Raw genomic sequence first — 17,345 nt, 5'->3', positions numbered from 1 at the left:
TTTCTGGTATCCTCTTCAATTTCTTTCTTCAAAGACTTAAAGTTCTTGTCAAATAGGTCTTTCACTTCCTTGGTTAGAGTTACCCCAAGATATTTTATGCTATTTGTGGCTATCGTGAAAGGTGACGCTTCTCTGATTTCTTTCTCTGCTTCCTTATCCTTTGTATATAGGAGGGCAACTGATTTTTTTGGAGTTGATCTTGTATCCCGCAACAATACTAAAGGAGTTTATCAGCTGTAGGAGTTCTTTGGTGGAGTTTTTCGGGTCGCTATGTACACTATCATATCATCTGCAAATAATGAAAGTTTAACTTCTTCCTTTCCAATTCGAATCCCCTTGATCCCCTTGTGTTTTCTTATTGCTATTGCTAGAACTTCAAGCACTATATTGAAGAGATGTGGAGAGAGTGGACAGCCTTGTCGTGTTCCTGAATTTAGTGGGATGGCCTTGAGTTTCTCTCCATTTAATTTGATGTTAGCTGTCGGCTTGCTGTAAATAGCCTTTATTATATTTAGGAATGACCCTCGTATCCCTAATCTCTCCAAGACCTTTATCATAAAGGGGTGTTGAATTTTGTCAAATGCTTTTTCTGCATCTAATGAGATGATCATATGGTTTTTATCCTTCAGTTTATTTATATGATGGATTACATTGATAGATTTTCGTATGTTGAACCAGCCCTGTATCTCTGGGATGACGCCTACTTGATCATAGAGTGGATAATTTTTCTAATGTGTTCTTGGATTCTGTTTGCCAGTATTTTATTGAGAATTTTTGCATCGATGTTCATGAGTGAGATTGGCCTGTAATTTTCTTTCTTGGTTGAGTCTTTGTGTGGTTTAGGTATCAGGGTAATTGTAGCTTCATAAAAGGAATTTGGCAATGACTGTTCTGTTTCTATATTATGAAATACCTTAAGGAGTATAGGTATTAGGTCTTCTTGGAAGTTCTGGTAGATTTCTGCATTGAAACCATCTGGTCCTGGGCATTTTTTTGGTAGGGAGGTTTCTGATAACAGTTTCTAATTCTTCGCGACTAACAGGACTATTTAGATTGTTCACCTGGTCCTGGTTTAACTTTGGTATATGGTACTTATCTAAAAACTGTCCATTTCTTTTACATTTTCCAATTTTGTGGCATACAGGATTTTGTAGTAAGATCTAATGATTCTCTAAATTTCCTCTGTGTCTGTGGTTATGTCCCCCTTTTCATTTCTGATCTTATTAATTTGTTCTCTCTCTGCCGTTTGATTAGTTTGGCTAGGGGTTTGTCAATCTTGTTGATTTTCTCTAAGAACCAGCTTTTTGTTTCACTGATTCTTTGGATTGTTTTCTGTGTTTCTATTTTGTTGATTTCAGCCCTCAGTTTGATAATTTCCAGTCTTCTACTCCTCCTAGGTGAGTCTGCTTCTTTCTTTTCTAAAGCTTTCAGGTGTGCTGTTAAGTCTCCAATGTGTGCTTTCTCTGTTTTTTTTTTTAAGTGGGCACTTAGTGCTATGAATTTTCCTCTTAGCACTGCTTTCATTGTGTCCCATAGGTTTGAGTATATTGTGTCTTTATTTTCATTAAATTCAAGGAAGACTTTAATTTCTTTCTTTATTTCTTCCTTGACCCAGCTGTGGTTCAGTAGTTGACTGTTCAGTTTCCATGAGTTTGTAGGCTTTCTGGGGGTAGCATTGTTGTTGAATTCTAATTTTAATCCATGGTGATCCGATAAGATGCAAGTGGTTACTAATATGTTTTTGTAACTGTGGAAATTTGCTTTGTTACCGAGTATGTGGTCAATTTTTTTAAAAGATTCCATGAGCCGCAGAGAAGAAGGTATATTCTTTCTTGTTTGGGTGGAATGTTCTATAGATGTCTGTTAAGTCCATTTGGTTCATTACCACTATTAAGTCTCTTAATTCTCTGTTAGGTTTCTGTTGGATTGACCTGTCCATTGGTGAAAGAGGAGTGTTGAAGTCTCCCACTATCAGTGTGTTTGGTTTGATTGCTGCCTTGAGTTCTAGTAATGTTTCTTATACATAAGTGGGTTCTTTTGTATTAGGGGCATAAATATTCAGGATTGAGACTTCATTCTGATGGATTTTTCCTGTAATGAGTATAAAGTGTCCCTTTCCATCTCTTCTGATTGATTTTAGTTTGAAGTCAACTTTGTTAGAAATTAGTATGGCCACATCGGCTTGTTTCTTAGGTCCATTTGCTTGATAAACCTTTTCCCAACCCTTTGAGTAGATGTCTGTCTTTGTGGTTGAGGTGTGTTTCTTGTAAACAGCAGAATGTTGGATCCTGTTTTCGTATCCAATCTCTTAGCTTGTGCCTTTTTATAGGTGAATTGAGTCCATTGATATTAAGTGATATTAATGACCAGTGGATGTTAACTCCGGTTGTCATTTTTTATTTGGTAGTAGAGATTGTGTGTTTCCTTTCATTGAGATGTGCTGGTGAAGGGTCGCTAGATGTCTGAGATATTTTGGGCAATGCTGGACTCCTTGTTTGTGAATTTTCTACTATTACTTTCTGTAAGGTTGGATTTGTGGCTACGTATTGTTTAAATTTTTTGTTTTCTCCATTTATAGTGAATGAAAGCTTGGCTGGGTATAGTAATCTGGGCTTGCATCCATGGTCTCTTAGTTTCTGCTAAACATCTATCCAGGATAGATGTTTTTCTGGCTTTCATGGTTTCCATAGAGAAGTCAGGTGTTAGTCTGATAGGTTTACCTTTATATGTTACTTGACCTTTTTCCTTTGCAGCTCTTAATATTCTTTCTTTATTCTGTATGTTTTGTGTTTTGATTATAAAATGGCGAGGGGATGATTTTTTTGATCCAGTCTATTTGGTGTTCTGTAAGCTTCTTGAACCTTAATAGGAATATCTTTCTTTAGGTTTGGGAAGTTTTCTTCTATAATTTTATTAAATATATTTTCTGGACCATTGAGCTGTAAGTCTTCTCCTTCTTCTATGCCTATTATTCTTAGGTTTGGTCTTTTTATTGTGTCCCAGATTTCCTGAATGTTTTGTGATGAGAATTTGTTGGATTTGCTGTTTTCTTTGATCAGTGAGTTTATTTTCTTCATGATATCTTCAGAATCTGAGATTCTTTCTTCTATCTTGTATTCTGTTGGTTATGCTTGTTTCTGTAGTCTCTGTTCATTTACATAGATTTTCCATATCCAGCTGGCCCTCGGTTTGTGTTTTTTTTCCTTGCCTCCATTTCAGTTTTCAAGTCTTGCACTGTTTCCATTATCTGTTTGATTGTTTTTTCTTGGTTTCCTAGGATATCATTTACGGATTTACTCAATTCTTCAAACTTTTTGTTATTCTTCTCATCCATTTCCTTAAGGGAGTTTTTCACCTCCTGTTTAAGGGACTCTATTACTTTCATAAAGTCAATTTTTTCTACTTTTTCTTGATTAGTGTGTTCAAGTCCTCCTGTTATAAGTTCGCTGGTGCTTTCATGTTGTTTTTCAAATTGTTGGAGGAATTCTTGCATTGGCACCTGCCCATTTCTTCCTCTGAATAATCCCCTTTGGGTCTTCTTTTAGAAGTTCAGTTCACCCCAATGAATTCAATTCACTCACCCCAATGAATGATGGATCTTCTGGTAGACAGTCAGGTCTCCTTGTTGCCCAAGCAGCTCACTGACAAAGGGCTTACCTTGTTGCAGGCAGACTATTGAAACAGGGGACCTCCCACTGACCTGGGTGCACTCAATTCCTGGGTCCTGGTGCCCAAACAGGCTGGGCTGTGGGATTTTGTGGCCCCAAAGATGGGAGGATGAGGCGGTGGGGGGGGGTTCTGGGTGCAAGCTGGGAAGGGACAGGAAGAGAGAGGCAGTATCCGGGGAGAATAACCCCTGCAGGAAGAGCAGGAAGTGTGTGTGTTGGGGGGGAGGGTTGGGGAATGTCGGTGGTCCCTCTCCGGGCAGCTGCCGCAGTTCAGGCACTAACTCACCCCAATGAATGATGGATCTTCTGGCAAACAGTCAGGTCTCCTTGCAGGCCAAGCAGCTCGCTGACCATATCTGTAATTCTTTTCTGACCATGCTGGCTTCTTAAAATGCTAAGCACTTCTTAAAAACCTAAACGATGGCATTGTTAGGGCAAATATGGCTCTGCCTGCTTGCTCTGCCCAGTCCATCATGGTGGAAGTCTATTAACCTCCTCTGTGAGCCATGCACAGTGCTCCAGTTCCATGTATAACAGTGGGTCTACGTTGTACCATTAAGCAAGTTGTATTACTCTTCTCAAAAAACCCACTTAAATGCTCAGCCTCCTGAAAAAGCCAGAGTTTGTGCTGGCTACCCAGCCCAGAAAACCTCCATGTGTTCTCTCTCTCTCTCTCTCTCTCTTTCTCTCTCTCTCTTTCTTTCTTTCTTTCCTTTATGTAATTCTTTCTTTCTTTCTTTCTTTCTTTCTTTCTTTCTTTCTTTCTTTCTTTCTTTCTTTCTTTCTTCCTTTCTTTCTTTCTGCTACTGCTGAATCAGGAAAACTTCTCTTAAAGGAATCATGCCTTTGCTTCTTTCTAGCAAGCAGAACCCACCCAAGAAAATGCCCCTTCCAAAAATCCATGGTTAACTCTCTGTTCTTTTGTGTCTAAGATTTCTTTTTAAGCTTTGTCAGGTTTTACATGGATATAGTTGACCATAATGGCATGCCAGTTTGCTGTAGGAAGGCCACTTGTTTGTTCCTGGCTGCTCAGCCCAGCAAGATTCCAGCTGCCAGTTGGCGTCTTTCCCCTCTGGTGGCTACATGGCTCTGCTGTCTTTATCCCAGCATTTAGTGTAGTTTTCCCCACTTACCTCTCTTCCACCCTGCCAGGCCCAAGACAGATTCTTTATTAACCTATGGTATTCACAGCATACAGAGGGGAATCCCACATCATATAGGTAATAACGAGGTAGTAGTTAATCCTATCAGACATTGAAATTTCTAGAATCCTTTATAAGTAGCAGAACCAGACATTTCACCGTTCAGAAGCATTAATAATTCAATGTTCAGGGAGTCTCGTAAGCCAGTACACAGACTAATAGACTAGAAGAGAAAAAAGTAAAAATATACAAAAAATAGACGTTTATTAAATGCCAAAGTATCTCCGAAAACTGGAGAGATAGCTTGGTGGATGAAGGACTTGCCATGCAAACATGAGACATGAGCTTTGGTCTCTAGTATGCACACAAAATTTTAGGCACCATGTCACACTTTGCAAAGTTATTCTTCAAAGGCAAGATTTATATACAAAGTTTCCACATTGTACTCCATTTTGCTTAAGAGAAACTCAGTAAAATAGGTAAAGTAAGTATAGAAATTGCATGATGAATAAAACCAAAGTTGGTTTAGAACTTAGGGTATAAAATGGGAATTTGCCATTCCATACAATTATAAATGATTCCATGAATTTAAAATGGGAAAGAGTGCTTTGTCTTATGCTTATATATTATTTTCTGAAGAGTAGTGAGAAACATTTATTGATATTAGATTGTACTTTGACCTGGGGACAATTGTCATACTACATAGTCTACAAAAACATGGAAGAGAATTCTCCTTTTTTTTTTTTTCTGATTTGTTGGCAGTCTTGGGAGAGGCCAAAACAAGTGCTCTGCCAATGTTGAAAGCCAGCGTCCTTTCTTTTTATCTTGAGACAGTACCACACTAAATTTCCTGAGCTGCCTTTGAACTCACTTCATAACCCAGGCTAACCAGAGCTGCAGAACCTCTTGCCTTGGCCTCTGAAGTGTCTGGGATTTTGGTTCTGTATCACTAGGTCCTGCTGGAAGTGATTTTAGATAGATTGGATGGGCAACTTCTATTGTAGGACAAGGCATCTAGATCATTGAAGAAATAAACAAAACTGGTAAAAACAGAAATTATTCTACAGTAATGATAAGATTGGATAAGGGCCTTCAAAAGTAACTGTGGTGATTAACAGGTTTTTTTTGTGTAGTTTCAAAGTAGCTTATAGGATGCAAGGAAAAGAAAAAGAAGAAATGGGTAACATCATGCCAACAAAGCAATCAAAGTTAGCATTGCCAATCAACCTGAAGACTAAGAAGTGGTGAAGAAGATGGAATGTTTGTGAGTTAATCCCTGAGGGGTGGTACAGTGTCATTTTTGTTGTAAAAGTTGTGTGTGTGTAATTCATACATTTTCTGTATGTGTGTGTGTATAATTGTATGAGCTATTACACAAGATAAATGAGAGACATTTTATAAAGTAAATGAGCAGTATTCTTTAAACAAACCAAGCCATGAACTACAAAGATTGAGAGGGCTTTTCAGATTAGTGTTTACCTGGAGTGAAAATGACTTAATGCAAGGTTCTATATTGCTCTGCATTCCGGCCCAAGAAATGGACATAGGTGGGCAAATGATGAAATTCTCCTAAGCCTTATAGGCTAGCTGGTGTTACTCCACCAGCATTCATTTTTGGATTTTGTTGATTATGTTGTTGGTACCTATGGGCTCTTGGTCACAATTTACATTGGAATGTTTCACCATGATTTCAGATTCTTATGAATTCGAAATTACTTCAAAATGGAAAGTTGAACTAGATAAAACTGATGATTTAACTTCTGTGGAGTTTGGTGGCAGACATTTAATTGACAGGCATTATAAAATGTCATTTTCTTTTTTTTTTTTTTTGGTGTCACCATACAAGAGCTTGTCAGGTCTCACTGCTGCTTCTGGCAGAGTTTCCTAAATGAGCAGCAGTTACGGAAAACAAATGAAAGTTACGAATTATTGGCCTTTCCTTGAATTTTCCCCATTGTCATAATGAAGAAAACATTTTTATTAGTTGGAAGGTTTCCTTTTAATAGTTAGCTTCTTTGTATCCACATAGCTAAGGAGAGTAAGGACTCAGACATCACCAAGGGCCTTTCTCCTTTCCTGTGAGTTGAACAGGAAAAATATCCAATTTCCTTTGCAAGTGTTATTCAGAAACCTTGGAGCTACCTGCCAATTGCTTTTATAGAGTGAATGGAGAGGTTGTAGCTAACTATGACTCTATGAGTGTGTAAATATTTCTTTTTGGATATGGCTGTGGTAGTTGCTGTAGCAAGGGGCAAACTAAAATCAATGTGTTGAACTGGAAATTCCAAAAACGTGTTTAAAGAAAACCTCATCCTCAGTAGAATACTGAATCGTTTTGGAGCCTACACTCTGCTCCTGAAAATGATCCACACCAGCCCCTCTAGCCATCACCACAACTGGATCAATAACTGTGCTGCATATAAACTTATGTCTTACAGGATGTCGATATTAACCTTTCAAGTGTGCATCTTTCATGATTTATCCATCAATAGCTCAACTAAATATGTTTTATATGCTACAAGCACTTATTTTTTTACCTGTCAGGAAAACCGACATTTCAAAGCTAACTACCTTCCATCAAAACACTATCTTCTAGATTCAGGGACATACTTTACCTGACTGAGCTGGAACTGGACAAACCTTGGGTCATACAATAGGGCTATAATGCATGTTTCCTATAACCTCCTGCAGGGAAAACCATTTCCAACTCATGACAGCACCAAAAGCTGTTCTGAAAGAGTAAATAAATGCTCATTAAATGTTAGCAAACTGACTCATTATAAATCTAAGTAGCAACAAAGTCATCATTAATTACTTAATTTTCAATGAATCTTCTGTATTAATCACTGACTATACAATAAATGCTGATAAAATCACTCCCAATTTTAAGTAATTAAATTTATTTTTTAGTGAAAACAAGAAAGATAGGTAATACTACCTTTTATAGAGCTAAGGAAATAAGCATGTGTAGAGTTATGTACCCAAAGTCACTTCGTTAATAAAAATAGCAGAGATAGTAACTGCAGCCAGGTGTGTTTTGAACTTATTCAATAACTATGTAAAATGTATCAATTAATATCACCTGTTAATGGATAGAGTTTGGAACTCAGGTACTATCTTAGCTATTTCAAGTGTGTCCTGTAGTTAGGAGCATTGAGTTGCTAAAACTAACTGTTCAGTTAAGCCCATTATCTCAGGTTCTTTATGCCTGATGACAGATTTAAAACGGGAAACTTACCATGAGTTACCATGATGCCTATACTAGTTTTTGGTAGTCTTGACAAATCACGGAGTTTTGTGTCTTGAGCAGCATGTAGCTGCTCTGGCAAGAGAGGGGATATTTTGTAGAGACATTTGTGCCCCTCTCCCTTTGTCTGCCAATCAGCCGATTTAAAGAGAAGGAAAGAAAGTAACCAACATATCCAAAATTTAGGTAATCTTGTTAATAATCAGGAAAACGCAGATTTTAAACAGGACTTTCACAATCATCAGAGTTAGTGATGTGACAAATTAAAATGTTAGTATGAGTAAGCTCATTGGGCTGTGGAAAAAGTAGACATAGAATTAAGAGGCAGAATTGTTGAGGAGGATTCCTGCAAGACACAGGGAAGAGGGGAATGGGGTGATGGTGACTAAATTTTATTATATAAATCTATGAAAGTGTCAAACAATAAGACTAGTTTAAGGAAATAGTATCATGTGCACTAATAATGAGAACCAAAATAATCTTAGGACTTTCAAAAGAATTTTGATGAATCTATCTATAGACAAACTCACCAAATATAATCTTAAATGTGTATGTGAAGAGGTGTTCACCGATGCTCACCAATGAACCATGAGTAATAACGAATTAAGATATCCTGTAAATCACTGAGAATGAGCTCCATACATTCCTGTGAAGACTGTTATACAATAAATGAAGAGAAGCAGCCACAACCCAGGATGTTGGCATATACAGGCTGTAAATTTAGTGTTCACTTAAAAACAGAATTATCCACTGTATGAGTAGGAAGCCACTCATACAGAACTTTATAAAGCATAAAACAATTGCACAGAGTGTGTGCATATATAATTGCATTAATATGACAGAAATATACATGAGTCAAATGTACACAACTTCTTGGTAGCATCCTAACTATGAGCATGCCCGAGTTAATTTTTCAAAGAAGTAAAACTAAAAATCATCTACCCATTATACCATTATGAGATAAATAAGGGAACTTCTTTGTGTCCAGCTATAAAAATTCCTATTCCTCCTTAATTTAAATTTTTTCCATTGAGTACTTCCCCTTCCTATTAGTGGACAAAAGAACAGGACAAACAAAACCCCACAACTAATTCATGTCCCATGATGTAGAGTGGTTCAGTTTGCTCTGAGAGTGTGTACACTCTGAGAAGCATTGACCGAGGCCATGTCAACACAGTGCTTGAACACTATCTGTTTTGTTCTGGGTCTGAGTCTAAATTCAAATGGTTAAATCAGAAAAGTGAATTCTTCTGTCAAACTGTCAATACTGGAAAGATCTGGGTGGGGGGACCCGAGAACCTTAGGTCAAGTGATGGTGCCTAAAACTCAGTCATTGTGTTCAACACTAGAGTTATTAAAACAAACAAAAGTTGTAAACTCTGAGGGAGAATCAAGACAGGAAGAAGTTCAGAAAAATTAAAATTCCTTACCCCATCTGTTGAACGTCTACATCATCAACTAATATTTTCTGATCCTACAAAAGGAGAACATTCTACTCCCGGGACATAGGGTTTGCTGAAGGGCTAGGGAAGGACGTGGGGAAACATAATCCACATTCAGACAGCCACCCTCAGCTGCCTTCCAGTATTATTAAGTACCTGGCACTGTAAACTCCAACTTGTTTCTTTAAAAATTGTTAAAGCAGATATGCCAGCACGTCAATAGCAGAGTCATATCCAAACCATATATTATTCCTTCCTAGACGCAGCAACAAGGTGATGTGCAGCCCACAACAAGGGCAAGACTAATCTCCGTGCAGAGCCGAGGCTGTGGAGATTTCCCCAGGGAGTCCATCATTTTATCACACGCCACAGCTTCTCTCCATCAGCATGCTCTCCTGAGCAGCTCCCTTCCCCTCCACCTCTAGCTACTATCCTTGGGAAAGTGCTCGCAAATAAAATTCACACAGGTCTTGCCTGGGACACAGGGCCATCATGCCAGCATCCCTGTGATGCCAGCATATTTAGACAATAGGGGAATCCGAGATCACTCACTGGTAGGTGCTTTGAAAACTCCTCAGCATCCAGACTAGCAATTCACGGGTTCATGGTGACTTCTTGTTTTGACTGCTTAAGTGAACCAGTACTGGCTGACAAATGGCATGTGCCATATATGGCTCTTCATGTTTCTTGCTACTTTTCCCTGCTTTGCATGAGCAATTGTGATAGGCTTCAGAAAGAGTCGTGTGCATATGTACATGAATACACATACCTGCATATTTAAAAAGCGGGTTTTTAATACACTTTGTCATTCTGCTTCTGAAATCCTAATGAGCAAGAGCCATAACTCTTAAAATCACATGATGCTGCATGGTTGCTTTTCTCCCACACTTGAAGAGTTCAGATAGGGTTAAACTTAGCACTTGTGCAACTATTTGAGAAAAACAATATCCCCTTCTCTTTGCTTCTCTTGAGCTTGTCTGGCAGCTCTATCCTCGAGAGGCACAATTCTACTTTGTGATGGTGGAGAATGAACTCCAAGCAGAGGCAGCTTGGAAAGTCTTGACAGGTCACAGACCATACTTGAGGCCACAGAATCAAGATAGGATGGCATGCTCCTGCCAGCGCAGACACTGAAGAATGCCGCACCCCCCATGCAGCACAATACTGGCTGCAGGACTGAAGAATCCCAGAATTTTAGGTGCCTAGAAAATCGGCACAGCTCTTCCTACCTCTGGTATTCCACAGGGCTTGTTCTGAGTTATTCTTGGCAGCCATGGGAAGTTATATCTTCACTGAAGTGGCATTGAGTTTACCTGGCGGGAGATGAAAATACTTTTTCTCTCCTTTGTTCTGAAATACCCTGCCCTTCCTCAGCCCATGCTTTCGAGACAGCTAAGATGGACGGCAAGGAGCTGTTCAAACATCTTGCTGGTAATGAATAGAAATGAAGCAACTGTCAGCAAAGACCGCTGTGAAGGTGGCGGGGACAGGAGAGGAGGGCGATTGTGCTGGGAAGCCCAGTTGTCACTCTGAGTTAATAAGTGAACATGACCTTTCTGTGACAAAAATTAGTTGCTGAGATCCATGCCGAATGGTCAGAGCAGTTTAAAATGTAAGCCCGGACAACAGGGGACCATCCGTTTGAGAGAGCACGATGCCACTCCTGTTTTCTCCAAATCCATTGCCTGTCACAGGAGCTCTGTGGAAAGTACAAAGGAAAGGGGGGAAATGACACATGCGCCACTCCCCAGAGCACGCTGCCACTCTTGATAGCAGCGGAGGTAGAAGCTCCCAGCTGCCATTCAATACTTTCTCAAAATCAACCCGGATTCCACTGCTTTTTGCCTCGAGTATAAACAACAAAGAAAATAACTCACAAATATTTGTTGCCCCCTGTCCAACAGCCAAATTTAATGTCTCCTGCCACTGTAGACGACCCTTTTGTGAAAATGGATGTTTTTCTTCCACCACACCTCTTAAGCAGATATCTCTGTCTGATGCTTGCTCTGTATTCCTCCTGCCAGGTTTCCAGACAATAGACTGATAGTCTATTGTCCCCTGAGCATATATCCTGAGGGCTCTGAAGCTGTTATCCTCAGCTGCCACTGTCCTGTGATCATCTCTTCTGCTTTGGTTTACACCCATCAAGCTTGTCTTCTCTTGAGGAACAATAGACTTGCAGCAAGAAAGGACTTATTTAACTTGCACACCTATTAATCAGGGGCTGTATTAGGTCTCAAGGACTGTCATGAAGGGCAAGTTTCAGTGTCAAGACATTTGTAGAGCCAGAGTGCACTAGGATGACAGCTGATGGAAGAGGCCACTAAGACTGGAGTCACTTCCATGCTGATGTGAGCTGGAGAGACGTAAAGATGGCAAGAGCCTGAAATACCGAAACCCTTCACTTTGCATGTCCCCAGCGAAGGTCTCGAAGGTGAAGGGATTGGTTGTTGGCATGGCCCAGCCTTTAGGACCAAGGACTGTTAGTGGGAACTGTTCATAACGATGAGAAATCTCTCCTGAGTGCTTCCTAAGTGTCAGTTCTGTGTCAAGTGCGTTCCAGGGGTTGGAGAGAGGGCTCTGTGGTTAAGAACACTAACTGCTCTTCCAGAGAACACGTTTTTATTCCCATCACTTGCATGGTTGTAGCAGGCTTTCTTTTGGGCAACCATCCAGCTTTCAAATTATGACACAGAGACTTATTATTAGTTATGAATGTCTGACCTTATATTAAGCTCATTTCTTGCTAGCTCTTCTAAGTTATTTTAACCTGCCAGTTCCTCTTCATCTACATTTACCTCAGGGATTTTTACATTTGTTTTTCATTTTGTATGTCCTACTCTTTGTCTGTCTGTGTGGTGGCTTCCTGGTGGCTGCCTAGCTAACCTACCTTTATCTCCACCATTCTCTCTCTTTCCCAGCCTAGATTCCTCCTCCTACTTATTCTCTCTGCCTGCCTATCCTTTTCCTGCCTAGCTATTGGCCATTCAGCTTTTTATTAGACCAATCAGGTGCCTTCGACAGGCAAAGTGAAACAGCAACACATCTTTACATAAGCAAATTCAGCATAAAGAAATGTAATACATCTTTAGATAGTTGAACAAATGCAGTATAAACAAATGTAACACATCTTTGTCTAGTTAACCAAATATTCCCCAACATATGGAGTCTCACAGCCATCTATAACTCCAGCCCCAAGAGCCACACCCTCATCTGTCCTCAGAAGGCACTGTACACAAATGATAAACAGGCATACCTGCAAGTGAAAAACCTATACACCTAAAATAAAAATAAAGGCATTTTACTTATTATCCCTTAGGTTATCCTCATTACAGCTCAAGAAGTTGCTCCTGTTTAGTTGTATGTGTTATAGAAATGGGAAAATGAAGAGATGAAGATGTTTTTCCAAGGATCTGGGAGTTAGAGAGTGAATGATCTAGACTGAGAATCAATATATAGCTATTACACTCTGTGAATCTTTGGCCCACGCCACTCTTCACATAACTTCAGTTAACTGAGAAGAAAATATAGCAACTAAAATAAAGCCAAACGTCACCTGCTTGTATGACTTTCTGGTGCTGCACGAATCCCGAGAGCCTGGCGTCTTCCAGTATGGGTCCCCAGGTGTCATTAAAGGCATGCATCACAGACGAGATCTTTCTCTAAAGGGCTTTGGTGCCTTGTTTATAAAATGTGAGGGTTGGACTAAATAATTCCGGTGGTCCTTTATGGTTCATAGAGTCTGTGATTCCAAATAAGGATTGCCATCCTCAAAGCCTGTAAATTTTGGCTCCCTTCAGCAGCCCCAAAGAGGGGAAAAAAGGAAGAATGGATGGCACGCTTGTGCAAATGTAAGTAATAGAGAACGGAGATGCTCCCCTTGTGGATTCTGAGGTGATATGCATGACTTGGGCAAAGAGAGAGAGCACTTCATGCAACACCAGAGAGGAACACCTTCATCTCAGCCCATCTTCCTGCAATAAAAGTACAACTGGGGTTTTCGAGTGAGTTCCTTGATGTATGTCCCTGTTCTTCCTCATCAGTCTCATGTGATTCAACAACATTAGAGAGAAATTTTTCTCTTAAATTCCTTCTTGCAACAGAGGTAAATATCTTACTTTTATAAAAAATACATTTCCTAAAGATAAAATACAGTGCTACAATGCTGCTTCAAATGGATTTGCCATAAGTCAGGTACCCTCATTCAAATAATAGACTATGAACCCAATCTGTCTTGGAGCGTCAAGATGTAGAGAGCTTGGTCTTATTAAGGTGCTCTGTTATGAGGCCCAGTCACCGAGACAAAGGATTGTTTTTCAACAGGGCTGTGGCTGCCACTGCAAGTCTTTGGCTTGAATGAAAAGGCAATTAAGAAAAGAACCTGAACAAAGATCTTAACTAAATACTCTTCTGTTTTCACCTCTAGCATAATAAAAATGGCGTGTAATCATCAGTTGGCTAAAATTAAGTAAAAACTGTGAAATTAAGAAACATTGGTAAGACAAAATTTATTTCTAAGAACACTTTCCTTCTAGTGTTACTCGACCTTTTTTTTCTTTCGCTCTTATAGAAGCTTTTGCTAAGGTGTTATAAGTGTTTATGTGGATGATAGAGGGAAGGAATATCACAAGTTCCTGTGGGAGGGCCTGCTGCCACTCGAGGGGAGTAGGCATCGAAGGATGTAATGCAGTTCTCACTGCTTTACGCTGGAGTCTTCACCTGACTGTTCAGGTGAAGTTTACCTTCTTCTGTAGCCATGAGAATAAATTTTTAGCCCCCCAAGAAGCATTAAAAGCCCTACTACCAACCTATTGCTACACAAACAACAAAATATAGTAGCTTAAAAATACAGAGTTGTAGATATGGCCTGGTAAAATAACTGCTGTGCCAGCCTGAGGATGTGAGTTCAGATCCCTGGTTGCCACATTTAAAAAATAGGGATAGAGATAGATAGATAGATAGATAGATAGATAGATAGATAGATAGATGATAGGTAGATAGATAGATAGATAGATAGATAGATAGATAGATAGATAGACAGACAGAGAGACAGACAGATAGATGATAGATAGGCAGATAGATGATTGATAGATGATAGATAGATAGACACAGATAGATGATTGATAGATGATAGACAGACAGATAGATAGATAGATAGATAGATAGATAGATAGATAGATAGATAGAAAGATAGAAGGGGAGGAGAAAGCATTGCAGCATGCTTCTATAACATCATCAGTTGGTAGGCAGAGAGAGGTGGCTCATGGAGTTTATTGGGCAGCTAGCCTATCTAAATTAACAAGTTCCAGATTCAGTGAGAGCTTTAAAAGCTAAAGAATGGGACTGGAAAAATGACCCAGTGGTTAAGGGCACTTCCTTCTCTTCCCAAGAACCCGAGTTCAATTCCCAATGCCACATCAAACAGCTTACAGCTGCCTATAACTCCAGTTCTGAGGGATCTAATGCCTCTGTCCTGTCAGGGCATCTGCACTAGTGCACATGCCCACATACACGTGCAAGGGTACACACAAAACCACAAAATTAAAAATAATAAATAATGGAGAGTAATTGAGGAAGACAGTCAGCATAGACCTCTGGCCTCTATATGCATAAACATAAATGTATGTACACCCATACAAACACATACTCATATATAACACACATGTATACAAATATAGAATTATTTGTCCACCATTCCTCTGGGATGGGAATCTTGGTATGGCTTAGCAGAATAATCAACTTAAGGGTTAAAATAAGTTTATTGAAGTAGGATTCTCTTCCTAGCTCAGTCAGTGGTTATTGACAAACTTCAACACTGAGAGCCTCAGTGCTTGACTGGGTGGTGGCTCCATTCTTGGCCTTTCCAACATGGCAGCTTGTTCATCAAGTCAACAAGATCAACAGTTCACAGCTGATCTTTCGTAACTTAATCAAAGAATTGACCTTGCATGAGTTTCTATGCTCTTTCGATTAGCAGTAAATCACTAGTCAGTTCACATGGTCAATATCTCTAAAATTGTTTTTGTTTGTTTGTTTGTTTTGGTTTCTGTTTTTTGAAACAGGGTTTCTCTGTAGCTTTGGAGCCTGTCCTAGAACACGCTCTTGTACACCAGGCTGGCCTCGAACTTACAGATATCTTCCTGCCTCTGTCTCTTGAGTGCTGGGATTAAAGGCATGTGCCACCACCATCTGGCTCTAAAGTTGTGTTTTTGTTGTTGTTGTTTTGAAAAAAATTAGTTTTAAAAAAACAAATTTAAAGGTAGCCATGCATCATAAAATTATCTCATAATGGAAGTCATAGGGAATTTGCAAACCCTATTGAATACTAGCACTTATGCCATTTTTATACATAGCTCCATCCAATATAGCTCTTTCTAAGTTTTTTTGTATGAGTATCACAAAATAATACATTTTCATTGCATTTAGTGGCCATAATGTATAAAAATGTATCACTGAGTGTTTTGTAGTGGGCTCTAGGAACCAAGAGACGTGACTTGAACAGATTGACCTGCCACATCTTCCAGAAAATACCCTGGTGTTATGACATGTTTGCTCTTTGAAAAATAATGAGTTTTTAAAAAAGTGATAATATTGAATGCGTTGAAATTTATCACATCAAAATAACCAGAAATATTCAGGATTCCATTTTGCAGTGTTATTTTTCACAGTAAACTCCAAACTAGTAAAGTATAAAGATTTTGGACATAGTTTAATATTATATATGTATATATTTAATACCCTACATCTTTAAAAACTATTGATTGTTGGCAGTAAAATGTTATCATTCCCTTTTGACCAAAGGAAGCCGAGTTAGTGAAATTCACTCTCTTGTCCAGTGGTACAGCATCATAGCCTCTATATGAGGACTCTAATTTATATGAGACCCTTCTCCATGCTGCTACAAGGAATCCCCAACATGCCTGCTACTACCAATGGATATTGTAATAGACTAATAGGCTTTTCTAATCCCGAGTAGCTGTAAATACATTATTAATAAGCTCACAGATTAGACTAAGTTTGCTAATAAGATGAAAATAAGGGCAGTGTTTCTGGATAGCCTTGTGGTATAATCAGAAAGTCCTTAAAAATGAAAGAGGGCATTGGGTGGGTTGCTACCTTCAGTATTTTGTGAAAAAGGCTTGTAATCCCAGCCCAGCCCTGAGGATGCTGAAGTCAGTAGACCTCAAGTTTAAGGCTGACCTATGCTACATAATGAGAGGCCACCAAAGGAACAAAAGAGATATTCCAGGTGGACAGAGACGGGGAGAAGCAAACTTCCCCTAGAACTTTCTTATGGATACAGTTGACATACGGTGTTGGCATCATGAGACCCATTTTGAACAACCAACCTCAAGATCCACAAGACAATGAATTTGTGAACTTTTTTTGGACAATTTTCACAAAAAAACTAACACTGAAAGGAAGCCCTCTACATCCCTAAACATCTTCCATATTCCAGATCTTGTCAGGCAATGTGGAATAATGGACTAATTATTTGCTCAAGACACAATAACACTACACATGCAGTATCTCCCTTTAGATTTCAATGCAGCAGACAGTTCTAAACCATTGCATTTGAACAATGTAACTCAACATGTTATCTTGTTACCTGTTTTGTGTTATGCTTTTTGCAACCTCTCCAGTTTGGTGACATGGAGTATACTGAGTTCCTCTGCTTTCTTATAATTAATATGTATAGATCATATGATTGGTAATTAAATTGCTTTATGTGCTTACCATGTTATGAAAATGTATGGCACTAAAAATATGTGTAACTTACATATAGGAGGCAGAGAGACAGCTCAGTGGTTAAGAGCATATACTGCTCTTGACGAGGACTTAGATG

The sequence above is a fragment of the Arvicola amphibius genome, chromosome 13, assembly GCF_903992535.2.
Source record: "Arvicola amphibius chromosome 13, mArvAmp1.2, whole genome shotgun sequence".
In the NCBI taxonomy this organism is placed as follows: domain Eukaryota; kingdom Metazoa; phylum Chordata; class Mammalia; order Rodentia; family Cricetidae; genus Arvicola; species Arvicola amphibius.
The sequence above is the reverse complement of the archived record's forward strand: the minus strand, read 5'-3'. Positions refer to the sequence as shown.